This window comes from Pristiophorus japonicus, chromosome 3 (assembly GCF_044704955.1).
Source record: "Pristiophorus japonicus isolate sPriJap1 chromosome 3, sPriJap1.hap1, whole genome shotgun sequence".
Taxonomy (NCBI): Eukaryota; Metazoa; Chordata; class Chondrichthyes; family Pristiophoridae; genus Pristiophorus; species Pristiophorus japonicus.
The window spans coordinates 58,733,206-58,752,972 of record NC_091979.1 but is presented as its reverse complement, the minus strand read 5'-3'; the positions used below and the strand labels follow the sequence as shown (position 1 = coordinate 58,752,972).

Here is a 19,767-nt window from a genome sequence, read left to right as displayed (position 1 = left end):
TCGTCGGTGCTTCTCGGGGGGGGGAGCTTGACAGCCGCACGCATGTGCACACAACCCAAGAGCCGATGATTCCCGAGTTGAAAAGCCTTCTCTGCCCGCCACCACCTGTTGCACTCCACCACTGCCCGCTGCACTCCACTCCCATTACCACCAAGAAAAGCGGGATGAATCACCCGCCCACTTGACCCCAGCGGTACCGGGCGGTAAAAAATCACGCACCGCCCGGGGACCGCCAAAAAATGGGAAGAACTTGGTTTTGACCAAATTCGGGCCCCTTGTGTACTACGCTTCATGTATTCACATACCTACACTGTAAACCTACATTAGACCATCCTGTATTTTCTCTTCGTTGGACCCCATCTAATACTTTACGATATCTTATTTGAGTGCTCTCCGCATCTCCCAATCATTGGATCACCTTAATTCCCCTTTCTAATGTTACATCCTGGTGCCATCCCCCTGCTAAATTAATTTAAACCCTCCCCAACAGTACCAGCAAACCTCCCCGTGAGGATATTGGTTCTGGTCCTGCTGAGGTACATTCCATCCGGCATATACAGGACCAACCTCCCCCAGAACCAGTCCCAATGCCCCAGGAATCTGAAGCTATCCCTACCTGAGATGGTACAGGATGAGAAATCATACCTCATCAGATGGTAGAGGATCAGAAAACGCACCTCCATTTGATGGAGGGGGATTTGAGAATGCACCACCATGAGGTGAAGGAGAATCAGTGAGTGTAGCTCCATGAGGTGGAGGGAAATCAGAAAATGCATCTCCATGAGGTGGTGGGGGATTAGAGAACACCCCTCCATGAAGTGAAGGGTATCAGAGCGTGTAGCTCCATGAGGTGGAGGGTGTTCAGAGAGTGTAGCTCCATGAGATGGAGGGAGATCAGAGTGCGCAACTATTGAGTTGGTAGGGAACCATTTGTGCGGACACTCGAGAAATTTCCGGGATCAACCATCACATGATCAAGCGCCCTCATGAGATCAACCTGCAGGAAATCATCCAACCAGTGTTGGCAACCCTAGTCTTGAAATGTACAGAAAACCCCGATCGATCTTCAGACCACCTCCTGCTGCTATGGCCGCTCCTCGACCTCCAATTGATATTCAGACACCCCCCCGCGCCCCCCACCCCCCACCCTCCAGCTCCTCTAAGCTGCCACTCTTCAGATCCCACCTCCCCACTCCTCCAGGCTGATTCCAGCCCCCACACAATCCCTCCCTGCCTCCTCTGTGTGGCCTAGTGCTGCAGGCCTACCCACCAGGAGCCAACCAACCTCTCAATCTAGCGGACTGCGGGTGGAAAGCAGAGGCTTCCCATTCAAATCGGGCCTTGCCGTTAAATTTGGCAGAGCCTGCAGGAAACTCATTCTCCCAGGTTTCCCGACCACCTTGGAGCCACCACCTGCCCCCAATCCAGCTTCGCCATTAAAATGCAGCTCCAAATATTGAATCGGATAGAGCTAAACCATGACAAACAATGACAAATCACAGCCAAGATATTTCAGCTAGTGATCTTACAGGGCAAGTGCATAATGCATTCATATGATAATCTTTCATTCATTATTTTAACGTGTTTGTTGCCCCATTTAATGTAAGCAGGTTAATGCCTTTGTTAAAACAGCAGACAGCAGACAATGCCAAATGAATGAGTGAAGCACTTATCTGCTAATATTGCAAAAAGTGCTTTCCAAGCTGATTGTTTATTTGCTAATATACTATTGCCAACAAACTGAAAGCATTCATATGCTTAGATCAGACTGGAAACATGCCACAAAATCATTTTATATGGTGTGGTACATCCTAAGCAGTTAATAAAGTGGCAACATGGTCGTTTATTGCAATGTCAGGGGTTGCAAATTACCCAGATATTACAAGTTCCATTTAGAAGTGTTCTGATAGAATATCATTATATTTCATGTATTCTATGGTGAACCTTATTTGCCTCTATATTGGCTGTATGTGCAATCACTGACTGTAAGGCATTTCTTTTCAATTCTTTGAATTGATCAAGCAGAAACACACATCACGCAGAATGCAACACACTGTAATCATTGTGGACACAAATGGTATCATTACACCACCAAAGACATTTATAGCACACTTTCAGCCTCCTGCAAGTCTGTTCATGGAACATTTGTGTGCTCAGTAACCTTTGTATTATTGCTGCTCTATCCAAGACAGCTATTGCTGGTAAATGGTTTTAGAAGCCAGTAACATGTTGGGTATGCTGCATCTCCCAGCATGTGAACTGATAGTTCAATGCATTCACATCAACAGTAACAGGATTGAATCATATACCAATTGCACTGATTCAATATAATAGTGAGTTTGTTTGCAAATGTGCATCATGCACTATTCCTGACTACACAATTGTAGGAAAATTTTTTGAAAGCCAGACCTTGCAATTGTAGAAATCCTTGGTTTCCGACTGTGTTACAGGTACTGATTTATGGTTTTCATCTATAGAACCAGTTATTTGGAGAGAGTCCTTTGTTTAACTGAAAGCTGATTACAATCTGAGCAAGTTTATCTCTCTGTGATGCTCTGTTAAATTGTGACTGCAATATTTTGTCTGAACTATTACAGTGCAGAATGACTATAAATGGTAATAGTATTTAAAGTGGGGTCAGAATGGTCTATTACAGTGTTCCAACTTTTCAATTTAAATCTGATGCTTCTGCTACATTTAGCTGTTTGGAGTCTGTGTGAAATGTAAACCCGATCTGGACTATCAGTCCTGGATCAGTGATTAGTGCAGTCAGTGATGAGTTTAACATTCAGGGCGAAGCTACTATACTTTATAGGTTTCTATAAATTAAGGTGCAGGTCATTAGAAACTAAAGATACCTAAAAATGTATATGATTATGCGATTAAAACTATGATGCAAAAAATTCTGTGTTTAAATGGTAATGGTCGAATTGCAGATGGAAAGTTTCCTCAGACCAGATAGATGTTTAGAAGTGTTAATTTTTTGGTTTCCTATGGAGGGTATAGTACTATATACTATAGTAATCTCCCTGTTGCAAAGCGATTATCAGTTGTTTTTAAGTTAAGACTTGAACCTTGTTTATATATTTTATGTATAATGCTCAGGTAGGATTTAAAATTAGCTTAACAGAACTGCTTGCGAAGATAAGGGAAGGAAGTTTGGGGAAGTTAATGTTAACATTTGCTATGTCATAAAAGAGATAACACTCTGAAGCAAACAGGTTTTTGGTTTAGCCTCATGGGATCAAAGGCAGGATTCAGAGGAAAGAGATAAGACATGAATTTCAAAGGAAGAAATCTTCTGGAAAGTATAAACAGAGAAAGACATATGGCGAAAATCATAAGACATGATTCGGGTGAGCTTTGACACAAGAATCGAGGCAAAGAACGCCATACGCCATTGGATATTAAGGTATTAGGGGAATTTCTATAGGTCAAAAGGTCTTGTCAATATCCTGATTCAGGACCACCCCTAAAAATAGAATAAAAGTGACCTCCTGAAAGCTTGCACTCACAGACGAAAGAGAGAGAAAGACAGAAGGAGGCTCACAGATAGAAGCGAGGAAGAGAGAGAGAGGAGGTTCTTGACAAAGAAAGAGAGAATTGCTCACGTGTCAACAGATCGGTATCAACTACTCGTCACGGGCCAATGTTTTTGCTGTATAACCAATGTGTTGTATTCCATCTTAAACTCTGATTCAACACAATGGGCCCAAATTTGCCCAGGAGTTGCTCCGTTTTTTTTGGAGCAACTTGATTTTTCTGGAGTATCTTAAAAATCCCCATTCTGCACATTTAATTTGCGCCAGTGTAAGTGAGTTAATTAGGATTTTTTTTAGTTTCGTTTTTTTTTTCAAAAGGGGGCGCTACCAGCCACCTAATGCCTGTTTTGGCCATTTATGCCAGTTTGGACAGCTAATAATTGCTCAAAACTAACTTAGGCCAGTGTTTGTGGCCACTTTTGGCCGCACGGAAAAATCTTGCGGAGAGTTATGCAATCAGCGCAGGTAGCCAGAGATTGGTGGGGGGGAGGGAAAGGGAAGCAGAGAGGACCTTGCACAGCACTAAACACCTTCTCAACAACATTCACGAAGCATAAAAACCATCGATAATAAATAAATAAATAATAAAAAATAAAACTTAAGTCCTACTTTCATACTCGGCCTGGGAAGTCAGTGCGCCTGCCGGTGCGAGGGGCCACTCGCCCGGTGATAGGTGCGGTGGGTAGGATGCCCGGGCGGGAGAGCAGTGAACTGGCCACACACAAGACGCAGCAGGCTGGGCTCGCAGAAGGAGACTGCAGGAGGGAACTTAAAGGGGGGCTGGGAACACACAGGCTGCAGGAGCCTTAATGTGTTAAGTACACATTAATGTGTCTATAATGTCCTTATTTTAAGTTTTGATAGTTGCCATGACACCTCAAAATAAATCATAAATAATGCTGACAAAAGGGCCATGAAACAATCCAAAACATCCGAGCTAGACTAAAAAAGTACATTTTAAAAATGAAAGCTAATCTGAGACAACTAAATATACTCCCAACAGCATGTACCATTTGTATGGACTTCAGAAATGATTATACATTTGAATAGTAGTGTCGTAATTCATAGAATTAAAATCAGGTTGCTTGAGATTTGCTTGAATTGAATCCAGTGATTAAGATTGAAGGAGCTTGATTGAATCTTTACTTCTGCCTGCCTACTTCTCAGGGCTGCAGCCATTCTGTGGTCAGCTATTCACGGTGCCCTCATACTCAACAATTGCAGAGTTATTTCTTTGGGCAATAGGTCGGATGCTAAAGCAATGCCGGTGCAAAAGGCCACTCGGCTGGGGATAGGTGCGGTGGGTGGGACGCCCGGTCGCATGCGCGAATGCTCCAATGCGCAAGCGCAATGCTGCCGGCACTGTTACACATGCTGAGCCCTAGCCCCGCCCTCCTGCCAGCACTCTTTCAGCTGCACAATCCTAGCTCCACCCCCCCACTGTGATTGCCATGCCACGTCAAGCACAAGGACAGTGCACAGAGTGGAAAGAATACGCCGATATATTTTCGACGGCGTTTTGAGAGCAGGAAGTCAGTGCACCTCACGTAAGTGCGTTGAAAAAACCCAAGGGCCAAATTTGGGCCCAATATACCGACTATATTGGTTTGCACTTGAAACTGATTATTTAAAGTAACCAGAGATAGTCGTAAAGAGGTTATTTCTAATAGGGGTAAAGAGGAGTAAAGACTGACACCTGGGAGTCCCTGGCCAAAGTGGAGGAAGTGCATCTGGGAGGGCGCTGAGCAACTTGAGTCTCATCGCCGAGAGCATGCGGAAATCAAGCGCAGGCAGCGGAAAGAGCATGCGGCAAACCAGTCCCAACCTCCCTTACCCTCAACAACTCTCTGTCCCACCTGTGACAGGTACTGTGGTTCTCGTATTGGACTGTTCAAGAGTGGAAGCAAGTCTTCCTCGATTCCGAGGGACTGCCTATGATGACGATGAAAGAGTGTGGCATATTACAACATATGTAGAAGGGCAATGGGATAGGATAGCTGTGCGATGTACTTGCACCAATCCAGCTGTCTTCCTGCAATTTTAACCTGCTCTTCTGAGCATACAAGAGGGACACTCACCGGAAGCCAGTGAGATAAGTTTTAGATTCTTCCAGCAAAGAATGGGCACAATGGGCCAAACTGCCTCCTCCTGTGCTATAAACATCTTTGATTCTATGGTTCTTGAACAAGATTAAGATCTTCAACGAGGTCTAGTGTAAGCATTTACCGATTATGCTGGAAAGTAGTTCCAAATTTCTGCAGTTTGTGACCGAGATTTTTTTGTGGCTCCTACAGCATCTATCAAACTACAAGGTCTCAATCTCAACTGCTTTGAGATTGAGGGTGTATTGCCAGAAAGACTGCTCTTTATCTCTCCTTTCATTTCTTTTGGATATAGAATGCTTGATAATGGTATACAACAACTTATATTTCTACAGAATCTTAGATATTGTATCACTCCACTTGCTGGACATTAAACATATCAAACCAATGCAGAAGAATCATCAAAGATTCCTCAATTGTGCCACACCTTACCCATCCTCTTCCATGATATGCTGCTCATCTCGCACACAATTCCACAAAGTTAAGCCGCCCCTCTATTTGTCAATATTCTGCAACTCCTCTCTCACACCCATTCCTGACTTAGCCTGTTGCTCTGTCACCAATATTCCCTGATGTTGTTTTGCTTCCAAACTGGATGCCATACTGGATGCAGCCCACTTTATGAAGAGAACAACTGAAGATACATATTTTCTACTGAGATAATATTTATCAAACTTTTTTTTCATGTAAGGTTTGCTTAATGAAATGTTCAGAATCACAAGCAAATAACATTTATTTCATTCAGAAGTTGTGAAGCCTGATCCATCTTATCTTTCGGTCAATAAAAGATTAAAAAATGAGTGACTATCTTCCAGGAAAGTTGCTCAGTGAGTCAATTAGCTTATTGGATCAATGTGCTGAAAAATTGGATCTGTCATAGGTCTATAATAGTTGCTGCTCATTGGTCGCTGATTTTTTGGCATTTCAACTGTCTAATTACATTTAAAGTTATATAATGTATTTTGGACAGCGCAGTCACAAAATCCCAACTATCATTTATCTGTATTATAAGCTACTTATTGGTCACAAGTTAGCAAATGGCTCTTTCTATGACAACTGTTGATCAGTCTCTGTTAACCATGTGACTATTTCTCTGGCAACTGCTTCACATTTTTTTTTGATTATTCAGCATTTAACTACCTCTTTATATTTGAGTATATACAGTATCATTGTTCATGTTATTTATCATGTGTATCAGCCTGGCTGAGTTGGTAGCAATAGTGAGAAAGAGCTAAATTGTTACAGGTACCATCTTTCACTTGTTAAACTAAGACCCCCATTTTCCCATTAACGCGGAGAATTAAATGGCAGTGAAGAAGAGCAGAGCATTTTTGAAGTGTCCGACTTTAACCAGTGCTACCAAAAATGTTGTGTTCATACTCGATTTATTTGTTACAGCTCACTGGACAGGCATTAGGACCCTGCGGGAGCTATTCACAGTTGCTGTATGCATTCTGGTTCATGCCGGTTTGGGGACACCATTTTGGGAGTGTATAAAGCACAGTTAAGTTAAGTTACTTTACTCCTGGCTCAGTTTGTCAGTTATTTACGCATACACAATATAATTTGGCAACGAGGATGACTCAAATTAACTTTCCTAACCCTCCACCTTTCCTCTCCATACCCGGGAACCCTCCAATTCTATGGCCGAGATGGATAAAAAGTTTTTCTATATACATCACCACGAGTGGGTTAGATGGTAACAACATAAGACCAGCTTGCCACCGTGCAATACTTACCCACTGCCTCGGCACCAAAGGCCAATGCATCGTTGACCAAATCAAAGACACGGAGTCCTACGACAAAACAGTAAGCACCCTAGAGAATTATTTTGGGACAAAGAAAAATATCGTGATGGAGAGATAACAATTCCATCAAAGGGGGCAAGGGAACGGTGAACCAATCAAACAGTAGCTCAAACTGGGGAAGGCCAGGGTTCAGTACTGAGGACTCTATCAGCTGCTTTAGGTGTCCGTCGTGGCACGGTGAGGCAGAACATTGTGGGTTCAAGGCTCACTCCAGAGACTTGAGCACACAATCCAGGCTGCCACTCCCAGTACAGTACTGAGAGAGACAGAAGAGCAGGTCTCCAGTCGTCTTGGTTAATCCTTGCCACTGGACCAAGACCTAACTCTGTCATGTGGTGGCTGGTGTGCAATGGCCACCACAGGTTAAAAAATCCACGCAGAGGCATCTTCCACCCCTTCAGGATGTAGTTCAGGACCTGGAATATTAGGTCCTTCATTGAAACACCTGTGAATTCATCCTTTTTTGGCGTGGAAGCAAGTCATCCTCGTTTCGAGGGACTGCCTATGATGATGATGACATCATTTCATTAACTGAACTGGCCGCCACGTGTAACTTTGGAGCACTTACAGAGGAATTGATCAGGGATCAAATGATTGCGAAAACAATGATCCCCTGCATTAGGAAATGCTTGCTAATGGAGGATGATAAATTGACATTGGACAAAGCAACTAACTTGGCCATTCAAATTGAATCAGCGATTTCCGATTCAAAAGCAATCAGATCCCCTGCTCCCCCTGTGCAGCAGACTGCAGCTACAGCCCATGTGCTAGACGTTTGTCCAAAGTGGAAATCACAGCAGAGTGACTAGTAATAATCCACCTACTATGGATCGTGGGCTTAACTTCCACTGCTTCAACTGTGGCGACAAATCACACTCAGGAAAGAGTCCTAACTGCCCTGCATGTGGGAAGAAATGCTCTGCATGTGGTTAAATGAAACATTTTGTTATTGTCTGTTGCTCATCGCAGCATATTCGACACATGGACAACCCTGATAGTGATGAACTCAGTATGGTTTACACCACTGGTTTACATCAGTTCGGGCAAATTCAAGGACTGTGAGGTAAACATTGATGGCACGTCCATCTGCCTCCTCATTGACCTTGGAGTCAAAGTCTCCATATTGAGCAAATGCAGGAGCCGACCAACATCAAAGAACTTTCATCATTTTTTGGCACTTACAACTTCGATCTGAAGTTCGTCCCGCACTATGCGTACATTGCTGAACCACTTCGCAAGTTGCTGCACAAGGATGTCCCTTGGGAATGAACAGATTCCCAGGTTCAGGCGTCCACCATTCTTAAGGAGAAAATCACAACCCCTCCTATCCTCGTGCACTTTGATCCTAATGCCACTACGTATGTCAACACAGATGCATCAGGCACCACCATGGGTGCTGTGCTCTTGCAATGAATTGACAGTTGTAACGCCCAGTCGCCTTCGCCTCTCGCATGCTCTGGTCTGCAGAACATAAATATTCTACAGGGGAACGCGAAGCACTCGCTTGCATCTCCGCATGTGAACGCTGGCACATCTACCTCTAAGGCAGGGAATTTATCCTGTGTATGGATCACCAAGCGCTAAATACGCTACTCGCTACAACTGGATCTGGACAGAGACCACTACGAATTAGCCGATGGTCAGATCGCCTTCATCAGTATAACTTTGATGTACAGTACATTATTGGCAGTTGCAACCAGGTGGCTGACATGCTCAGCCGCTCGATACCTGTTTTGGACTCCGGTGCTGACTTGTTCACAGATGACGACAAATATGTCTCGTTGATCATCACTCAGTCCATCAAAAACCTTGTCTCCTGCAATGAACTCAAAACTGAATCATAGATTGATGCTATGGTCCAGCATTGAGCCACTTCCTCCATACTGAGTGTCCTAAGCAAATTCCGGAAGAGCTGAAAACCTTTCACAGACTTTGCGGTTAATTTTCCGTTTGGAACGATGGCTGTCTAGCTCGTGGTGATAGAGCAGTAATTCCCAAATCACTTCAACAGCGCATTCTCTCATTGGCACATGATGGACACCTTGGCATTAGAAACATAGAAACATAGAAAATAGTTGCAGGAGTAGGCCATTCGGCCCTTCGAGCCTGCACCGCCATTCAATGAGTTCATGGATGAACATGGAACTTCAGTACTCCATTCCTGCTTTCTCGCCATATCCCTCGATCCCCCTAGTAGTAAGGACTACATCAAACTCCTTTTTGAATATATTTAGTATAGAAACATGTCCGCATGAAACAGAGATGTCGCGATTCAGTATGGTGGACTGGGATTGACACTTGCATCGAACTTGCATCGAAGCGTGCAGTATGAGCAAACAGGCCAAAAACATCTGACCCACGCCAATGAAGCCCATTCCATGGCCACAAAGACCATGGTAACAACTTCAGTTGGATATCTTTGGTCCAGTTGAAGCAGCTCTACAACACCAGCGTTTCCTTATTGTAGTACATTACCTGCATTCCAAATGGCCAGAAATAGCTACAAGTTCAATGACCTCATCAACGATAGTCACTATTCTGCAGCATATGTTCACCAAGTGGAGCCTCCCAGAGATCATAATCACTGACAATGGACCACAGGTTCTGTCCGACCAGTTCGCGAATTTCCTCATTCGTCATGCTATCGAGCATCGCCTTACTGCTCAATACAATCCTCAAAGCAACGGAGGTGTTGAGCATTTTAACTGTGTCATCAGAGGGTTTGAAAGCCAACCTCACAGCAGGCCAAACATTCGACAAAGCGGTTCAAACCATTCTCTGCACATACCGTTCGACAAAGCACTCGCTAACGGGAAGACATCCACTGAGCTCATGATTGGGTGGAATCTTCGCTGGCTATTGGACATTCTCAAACCCCCCAGCCAAACCTAACATGAAGATAACCATTCTCGCATCCCAGATTTCAAAATGGCAATGAAAAGCAAAGTCGTACACTGTCACAAAATGATACGCTCAAAAGCCCCAACTGAAGAAAGGAGATTAGGTCGGAGTTAAGTGCCCAAACCGCAGTCAAAAGCTCGCATCTTCACTTTCACCTCCAAAATAGATCGGACGAAAATTCAGCCCTCACACCTACGAGCTCAATGATGGAACTCGATGGAACGCTCGTAGACTGATCCCAACTCACAGGCCAACAGACCAGCAGGATGGAACAGAGTTCTGTTCTGTTTCCCAACCGATAACCTCGATCAAATACCGCAAGCTCCACGCCGGTCTCAACATATCAGAACAAGACCTGGCTATCTCAAGGACTTTGTTTGCACATAGACTGTGGTTTTAAAAAGGGGGTAAATATGTTGTGTTCATATTCTATTTATTTGTTACAGCTCATAGGACGAGCATTAGGACCTTGCGGGAGCTATTCACAATTCTGTATTCATTCTGGTTCATGCCGGTTTGGGGACACTATTTTGGGAATGTATAAAGCACAGTTAAGTGAAGTTACTTTACTCCTGGCTCAGTTTGTCAATTATTTACGCATATACAACAAAAAATATTAACTGGTCATTCATCTTATGTTGTAGGTGAGGTCTTGCTTTGTGAAAAATGACCATCTTTTTCACTGTGCAACAATAGTCGCTATTGTACTTCAAAGTAGTTCATTCTAAAGTGCTCCGTGATTTTTCCAAGATAAAGTGTTTCTTTTGTGCCTTGTGTTTACTCTATGAGTCGAAGTACTCCAAAGCAATTTTGTTTTCTCTCAGCAATGCCATGGGAGTCAGCTATCTATTATATTAAAAAGACTCGAGCATTTTCTGTCGATCACATTTTGATTTCCGAACTTCCTTGTCTTTGACACATTTTGCCATCGCATTTCAGGTGTCATAGACTGATTTCAAAATTACAATTTAATTAGTTGGATTAGATCTCAAGTGACAAATTCCAACTGAACAGATGCACAACCTTCCAAACAGTAAGCAGCAAGCATGAGTTCAAAATTCAAAAAACCTGTCGAAAATGGTCACAAACCAAAAAAGGAGAATGTGAAAACAAATAGCTTAAGATACTATTTCATTGTCTTTTCCTTCTGCAATTTCTTCCCCTTGGTGTACTAATTACGGATTCAAAATAAGCTTCCTAAAATAATGAACATTTTACAATATTCTGTTACATAATTAAACATATAAAATGAGAATTTGAGTCTGAGTACCTTCACTAAGGTTTTTATTTTACCGGGACATCATTCAAAACTTTTAAAAACTGGCCGAAGGGACTCCGGGGCTGGCGTTGAACTTGCCGAAGGGTCTCCGGGGCCGGTGCTGAATTGGCCGAAGGGACTCCGGGGCTGGCATCAAACCGGCCGAAGGGACTCCAGGGCCAGCGTCAAACCGGCCGAAGGAATTCCGGGGTCGGCGTCGAACAGGCCGAAGGGACTCAATTTTTAAACTTTTAACCAACTTTTAAACTTCTCAAACAATTCGGGAAAACTTAAATTTTTTTTAACACTAACTTTTAAACATTTTAGACTGTTTTTTTATTAACTTTTAATCAACTCTTAATCTATTTAGTCAACTTTTAATCAACATGTGTAACTTTTGAATATTTTAGAAATACTTTTAAACTTTTAAACTTTTAAAACAACTTGGAAACCTTTGAGGAAATTTTTAACCTTGGAAGAAACTTTCCAAAACATCTCTGGGAACCCCAGCGGACAGCCAACCTTCCGAATGCCTGCCTCCCACCCAAGCCTTGGGCCACCTACCATCAATGGCGCTACTCGGTGCCGAGCTTGCGACCAACATCGCGCCGTAGCCAATTAGGCTTACACAGCAGTGCCTGGTCTCCAATAGGGCTCACTAAGAGAGCCCTATACAGACGGTGCCTCACATCCAATCTGGCGTGCCTTAATGACCCTGAGATGCTCAATGCCCACAGCGCTTGGTCTGCCCTCCAGGCCTCCATAACCAGTGCCTGTGAAGAAACACTTGGTTACTCAACCAGAAAACACCAGGACTGGTTTGATGAAAATGATCAGAAGATCCAAGAACCAATAGATCGTAAGCGCAGAGCGTTTCTGAGCCTCAAGCATCAACCCAATTCGTGAGCTGCAAAGCAAGGTTACAGAGACCAATTCAGAGACCATGGTCCAGAACTTAAAGAAGGCTAACTTTGAAGGTATGAGGCGTGAATTGGCTAGGATAGATTGGCGAATGATACTTAAGGGGTTGACAGTGGATGGGCAATGGCAGACATTTAGAGACCGCATGGATGAACTACAACAATTGTACATTCCTGTCTGGCGTAAAAATAAAAAAGGGAAGGTGGCTCAACCGTGGCTATCAAGGGAAATCAGGGATACTATTAAAGCCAAGGAAGTGGCATACAAATTGGCCAGAAATAGCAGCGAACCCGGGGACTGGGAGAAATTTAGAACTCAGCAGAGGAGGACAAAGGGTTTGATTAGGGCAGGGAAAATGGAGTACGAGAAGAAGCTTGCAGGGAACATTAAGACGGTTGCAAAAGTTTCTGTAGATATGTAAAGAGAAAAAGGTTAGTAAAGACAAATGTAGGTCCCCTGCAGTCAGAATCAGGGGAAGTCATAACGGGGAACAAAGAAATGGCGGACGAATTGAACAAGTACTTTGGTTCGGTATTCACTGAGGAGGACACAAACAACCTTCCGGATATAAAAGGGGTCGGAGGGTCTAGTAAGGAGGAGGAACTGAGGGAAATCCTTATTAGTCGGGAAATTGTGTTGGGGAAATTGATGGGATTGAAGGCCGATAAATCCTCAGGGCCTGATGGACTGCATCCCAGAGTACTTAAGGAGGTGGCCTTGGAAATAGTGGATGCATTGACAGTCATTTTCCAACATTCCATAGACTCTGGATCAGTTCCTATCGAGTGGAGGGTAGCCAATGTAACCCCACTTTTTAAAAAAGGAGGGAGAGAGATAACAGGGAATTATAGCCTGACATCGGTAGTGGGTAAAATGATGGAATCAATTATTAAGGATGTCATAGCAGTGCATTTGGAAAGAGGTGACATGATAGGTCCAAGTCAGCATGGATTTGTGAAAGGGAAATCATGCTTGACAAATCTTCTGGAATTTTTTGAGGATGTTTCCAATGGAGTGGACAAGGGAGAACCAGTTGATGTGGTATATTTGGACTTTCAGAAGGCTTTCGACAAGGTCCCACACAAGAGATTAATGTGCAAAGTTAAAGCACATGGGATTGGGGGTTGTGTGCTGACATGGATTGAGAACTGGTTGTCAGACAGGAAGCAAAGAGTAGGAGTAAATGGGTACTTTTCAGAATGGCAGGCAGTGACTAGTGGGGTACCGCAAGGTTCTGTGCTGGGGCCCCAGCTGTTTACACTGTACATTAATGATTTAGACGAGGGGATTAAATGTAGCATCTCCAAATTTGCGGATGACACTAAGTTGGGTGGCAGTGTGAGCTGCGAGGAGGATGCTATGAGGCTGCAGAGCGACTTGGATAGGTTAGGTGAGTGGGCAAATGTATGGCAGATGAAGTATAATGTGGATAAATGTGAGGTTATCCACTTTGGTGGTAAAAACAGAGAGACAGACTATTATCTGAATGGTGACAGATTAGGAAAAGGGGAGGTGCAAAGAGACCTGGGTGTTATGGTACATCAGTCATTGAAGGTTGGCATGCAGGTACAGCAGGCGGTTAAGAAAGCAAATGGCATGTTGGCCTTCATAGTGAGGGGATTTGAGTACAGGGGCAGGGAGGTGTTGCTACAGTTGTACAGGGCCTTGGTGAGGCCACACCTGGAGTATTGTGTACAGTTTTGGTGTCCTAACCTGAGGAAGGACATTCTTGCTATTGAGGGAGTGCAGCGAAGGTTCACCAGACTGATTCCCGGGATGGCGGGACTGACCTATCAAGAAAGATTGGATCAACTGGGCTTGTATTCACTGGAGTTCAGAAGAATGAGAGGGGACCTCATAGAAACGTTTAAAATTCTGACGGGGTTGGACAGGTTAGATGCAGGAACAATGTTCCCAATGTTGGGGAAGTCCAGAACCAGGGGACACAGTCTAAGGATAAGGGGTAAGCCATTTAGGACCGAGATGAGTAGGAACTTCTTCACCCAGAGAGTGGTAAATCTGTGGAATTCTCTACCACAGAAAGTTGTTGAGGCCAATTCACTAAATATATTCAAAAAGGAGTTAGATGAAGTCCTTACTACTAGGGGGATCAAGGGGTATGGCGAGAAAGCAGGAATGGGGTACTGAAGTTGTATGTTCAGCCATGAACTCATTGAATGGTGGTGCAGGCTAGAAGGGCCGAATGGCCTACTCCTGCACCTATTTTCTATGTTTCTATTTTTCTATGTACAGACGGCTCAAGGCTGAGGTCCAACAAAAAACCCGTGACCTAAAGAACAGGTGGTAGATGGAGAAAGCACAGGAAAGACAACAACTGGCCAACAGCCACGATATGCTAGGATTCTTCATTGCAGTCAAGGCCACCTACGGTCCAAACTCACCACTCCTGGTCAAGAACGGGAAAACAATCATCAAGGACACCGAGGCTGTCAGGGCCCGCTGGAATGAGCACTTTGAAGATCTCCTCAATCAATACTCTGCCTTTGACTCGAGTGTTCTCAACTCCATCCCGCAGCATATGACCCACCACCATCTCAGTGAAACCCCAATGCTGCATGAGGTAGGCAAAGTCAAGAATAACAAGGCTATGCATGCAGATGGAATTCTTGCTGAGGCGCTAAATTATGGCGGAGAGGCGCTGTTGGTGCGGATACATGACCTCATCTCTCTCATTTACGGGGAGGAGAGCATGCCGGGTGATCTCAGAGATGCAGTGATCGTGACCATTTTTAAAAAGGGGAACAAGTCCGACTGTGGCAACGACAGGGGAATCTTCCTGCTGTCAGCCACTGGGAAGGTTGTCGCTAGAGTTCTCCTCAACCTTCTTCTCCCTGTGGCTAGGAGCTCCTCCCGGAATCATAGTGTGGATTTTGTCCCCTACGGAGCACAACGGACATGATCTTTGCAGTACGACAACTGCAGGAAAAATGCAGGGAGCAGTGCCAGCCCTTATACATGGCCTTTTTCGATCTTACAAAGGCCTTCAACACTGTCAACCATGAGGGTTTATGGAGCGTCCTCCTTCGTTTTGGATGCCCCCAAAAGTTTATCAATATCCTTCGTCTGCTCCACGACGACATGCAGGCCGTGATGCTTACCAGTGGATCCATTACAGAACCAATCCACGTCCGGACTGCGGTCAAACAGGGCTGCGTCATCGCTCCAACTCTCTTCTCAATCTTACTCGCTGCCATACTCCACCTCACAGTCAACAAGCTTCTGATGGAGTGGACTATACTACAGAACCAGTGGGAAGCTGTTTAACCTTCGTTGGCTCCAGGCCAGGTCCAAGATCACCCCAACTTCTGTCGTTGAGCAGCAGTACGCGGATGACACCTGCATCAGCGCACATTCTGAGGTTGAACTCCAGGATATAATTTATGTATTCACCGAGGCATATGAAAGTATGGGCCTTATGATTAACATCCGTAAGACAAAGGTCCTCCACCAGCCTTTCCTCGCCGCACAGCACTGCCTCCCAGTCATCAAGATTCACGGCGCGGCCCTCGACATCGTGGATCACTTCCCATACCTCAGGAGCCTCTTATCAACAAAGGCAGACATTGATGCGGAGATTCAACGTCGCCTCCAGTGTGCCAGCGCAGCCCTTCGGCCGTCTGAGGAAAAGAGTGTTCAAAGACCTGGCCCTCAAATCTACCACCAAGTTCATGGTCTACAGGGTTGTAGTATTACCCACCCTCCTGTATGGATCAGAGGCATGGATAATGTACAGAAGACACATTAAGTCGCTGAAGATATATCACCAACGATGTCTCCGCAAGATCCTGCAAATCCCCTGGGAGGACAGGCGCACCAACATCACTGTCCTCGCCCAGGCTAACATCCCCAGCATTGAAGCACTGACCACACTCGATCAGCTTTGCTGTGCAGGCCACATAGTTCGCATGCTAGACATGAGATTCCCTAAGCAATTGCCCTATGCGGAGCACCTTCACGGCAAACGAGCCAAAGGTGGGCAGCGGAAACGTTACAAGGACACCCTCAAAGCCTCCCTGGTAAAGTGCGACATCACCAATGACACCTGGGAGTCCCTGACCAAAGACCGCCCTAGGTGGAGAAAGTGCATCCGGGAGGACGTTGAGCTCTTCGAATCTCAACGCCGCGAGCGTGAAGAGGTCAGGGGCAGGCAGCAGAAGGAACATGTGGTTAATCAGTCCCCCCCACCCCCACTTCCCCTGACAAATGTCTGCCCCACCTGTGACAGAGTCTGTGGCTCTCGTACTGGACCGTTCAGCCACCAAAGGCCTCACTTTAGTAGTGGAAGCAAGTCTTCCTCGATTCGATGATGATGATGATATTTGGAAGCATCAGCTTCTCTCAGAAGCCTGGACTCAGTTAATATTTCCCTCCACAACTCCTTTCAATTTCAAGGGAGCTGCAGGCTGAGTACATGCAGCAGACAAAGTTCTCCACACATGGATCATTTTTATTCTCTGTTAGAAATTAGGGATAACTGAAAGATATATGGCTATGTGAATGAAACTGTGACATGAATAATACTGTGTTTAAATGAATGTATTGGAGATCATGACAAGTAAGGGGTTAATCTATGTTTTTTTTACTGGAACTGCATAAGTTTTGTTTTCCTGGAAAAAGGTCATGAGACACCCTAGCATTGGGAGGACAGGGCCAGATGAGATAAGGGAAACCAGTCCTCAACATGCTTGGTCATGTACAGAAAGCATGAAATAGCTAAGAGAGAACCCCTGACAGGTGTGAGATAAAAGGGGGGGGTTAACCCTTTTTCCATGGTTTAGACAAATAACTTTACATGCCATTGGACACCTTGTTTTAAGGGGAACCTCTGTCGATTAATGGTTCTGTCCATTATTTACCTCAGGTCCAGCCCTAAAGAAGAGAATAACAGCAAGGCCCGAAAAACCTTCAGTGCAGACGGTGAAGTAAGGACTCCTAAGGCTGGAGTTAATGCTGAACTCTTGGGCAGTTCAGGAAGAGAGAGGATCAAGGAGAGATGGTCATGTACGCCAGCCGTTTGTCCAATCGGTCTGGTACCAGCTACTTGTCATGGTTGTATGTGTTTGCTGTATAACTAGTGTGTATGTTCTGTCCTAAACTCCGATAAATGCAATATACCCACATTGGTTTGCATTCAATCCTGATTGTTTGAAAGACCAGAGATAAGCAAATCTCAACATCTCTCAGCACAATTGCCTACTCATGTTATACAAAATTTAGGGATTTCTTTCTTTATCCAAATAATTTGAAAACAAATTGGAGAATAAATTTATATGCTTCAGGTTTGACTTCAGAGAGCCTTGCTCAGTGAGAAAGAGACCCAGAGGAAAATAAGTCAGCGCTGGATGACTAAAACACCAGTGCTTCCTTTTGTCCACATGAAAAATTCAAAACCAATTCATTGTTAATAGATTTTTCAAAAATTAAATTGCGGTTTTGCATGGTGCAAATTAGATTTGTTCAGGTTTTTTATTTTTACAAATGATTTGAAAACAAGCTGGAAGATTAATTTCATTTTTTTTTTTAGCTTAACTTAGCATATGAAAGTTATCAGGTTCTTTGTTTTACACCAGGAAAGTCACAGATAATTAAATTTTTAAAAAATATTGAGAATTCCAAATCAATTAATTGTTTACATAAACTTTTATTTGTTTATTCTAACAACTCACTGGGTAAAATCATTATCCTTGTTTTGAGCATTATCTTTACAAAAATTGACATATTTGATCAAGTATGGCATTATATTGATTTCATATTTATTTTCTTATTGCAGAAGCTGGTTATCTTGACCAATCCTTTTCTCTCCATCTTAAGACATTTTTATTCTAGACTAACATTCTCTCTGTTTGCTTGTTGACCTCAGGTTATCCTTCACAATAGTATGGTGTATTTTGTACTCGCAGCAGAATAATAAATATTTTAAATCACAAAAACACTGTCATTTTTATTTAACTCTGAACTCAGCAGAACAGCTGCAAAAAAAATAGCTGGAGAAAGTTTCAAACGGACTCTTAGTGCCAGTTCTGAAACCAATTGGTAAATTGTACACAAAAGTGATACTTTATTTCTGTTGTGTTCCGAACACAGATGAGGCTGCACACAGGGAGGTTACTTTTTTCTAAAGTAACAGTGACCTCAGTCTTTATTAAGACACTCCAGAGTGAGTAACAGGACTTAGGGACCGGCTTATATACAGTGCTCCCAAGGGATGCTGGGATCCCTTGGGACTCCAGGGGATGAGCTCCCTGGTGGTGGAACATGGGAGTGCATGCTTTACAGATACACAACATCACTCCCCCCCAAAGTCAAAGTGAAAACTAGTTACAAGATGAGGTGGTCGAGAGCCTTTCTTTCCCTGGTGGACCGCCTCAGTACAAATGTCTGTTCTGGTGTGTTGGCTGTGCCCTTGCTGGGCTGGCGTGTTGTTGGCCCTGCAGGGCTGCTGGGTGAGCCTGGCCTTGCTGGGCTGTTGGGCGTGATGGGTTTGATTTCCTGGTCCGGCGTGGTGTCGTTAATCCTTTGGGTGTGTGTTGTGGGCTTGACAAAGGTGGTGTCTGCTGTGGGTTGTTCAGGGCAGTCTGTGAATCGCAGCCTCATTTGGTCTAGGTGCTTTCTGCAAATTTGTCCATTGTCTAGTTTGACTACAAACACCCTACTCCCTTCTTTAGCTATCACCGTGCCCATGATCCACTTGGGACCATGTCCACAGTTTAGCACATACACAGGGTCATTCAGATTAATTTCCCGTGACACAGTGCCGCGACCATCGTTTACATTTTGTTGCTGCCGCCTGCTCTCTACTTGATCATGCAGGTTGGGGTGAACCAGCGAGAATCTGGTTTTAAGTGCCCTTTTCATGTGTAGCTCAGACGGGGGCACTCCGGTGAGCGAGTGGGGTCTCGTGCGGTAGCTGAGCAGTACTCGGGACAGGCGGGTTTGGAGTGAGCCTTCTGTGACTTGTTTGAGGCTCTGTTTGATGGTTTGTACTGCCCGCTCTGCCTGCCCATTGGAGGCTGGTTTAAACGGGGCCGAGGTGACATGTTTGATCCCATTGCGGGTCATGAATTCTTTAAATTTGGCACTGGCGAAACATGGCCCGTTGTCACTGACCAGTATATCAGGCAGGCCGTGGGTGGCAAACATGGCCCTCAGGCTTTCAATGGTGGTGGTGGCGGTGCTTCGCGACATTATTTCACATTCAATCCATTTTGAAAAAG

At 44.4% G+C, this 19,767-nt stretch overlaps 1 protein-coding gene and 1 long non-coding RNA gene across 2 annotated transcripts in view; one reads left to right on the top strand and one right to left on the bottom strand.

The window, feature by feature from the left end:
- Positions 1-19,767, bottom strand: part of LOC139253819 (low-density lipoprotein receptor-related protein 1-like) — a 2,398,725-nt gene that overhangs the window by 1,987,828 nt on the left and 391,130 nt on the right. The gene's annotated exons all lie outside the window — the stretch shown is intronic.
- On the top strand, positions 7,131-18,483 carry LOC139257296 (uncharacterized). Its single transcript, XR_011592242.1, has 2 exons — positions 7,131-7,453; positions 17,415-18,483. It is a non-coding gene; the product is annotated as an uncharacterized lncRNA (long non-coding RNA).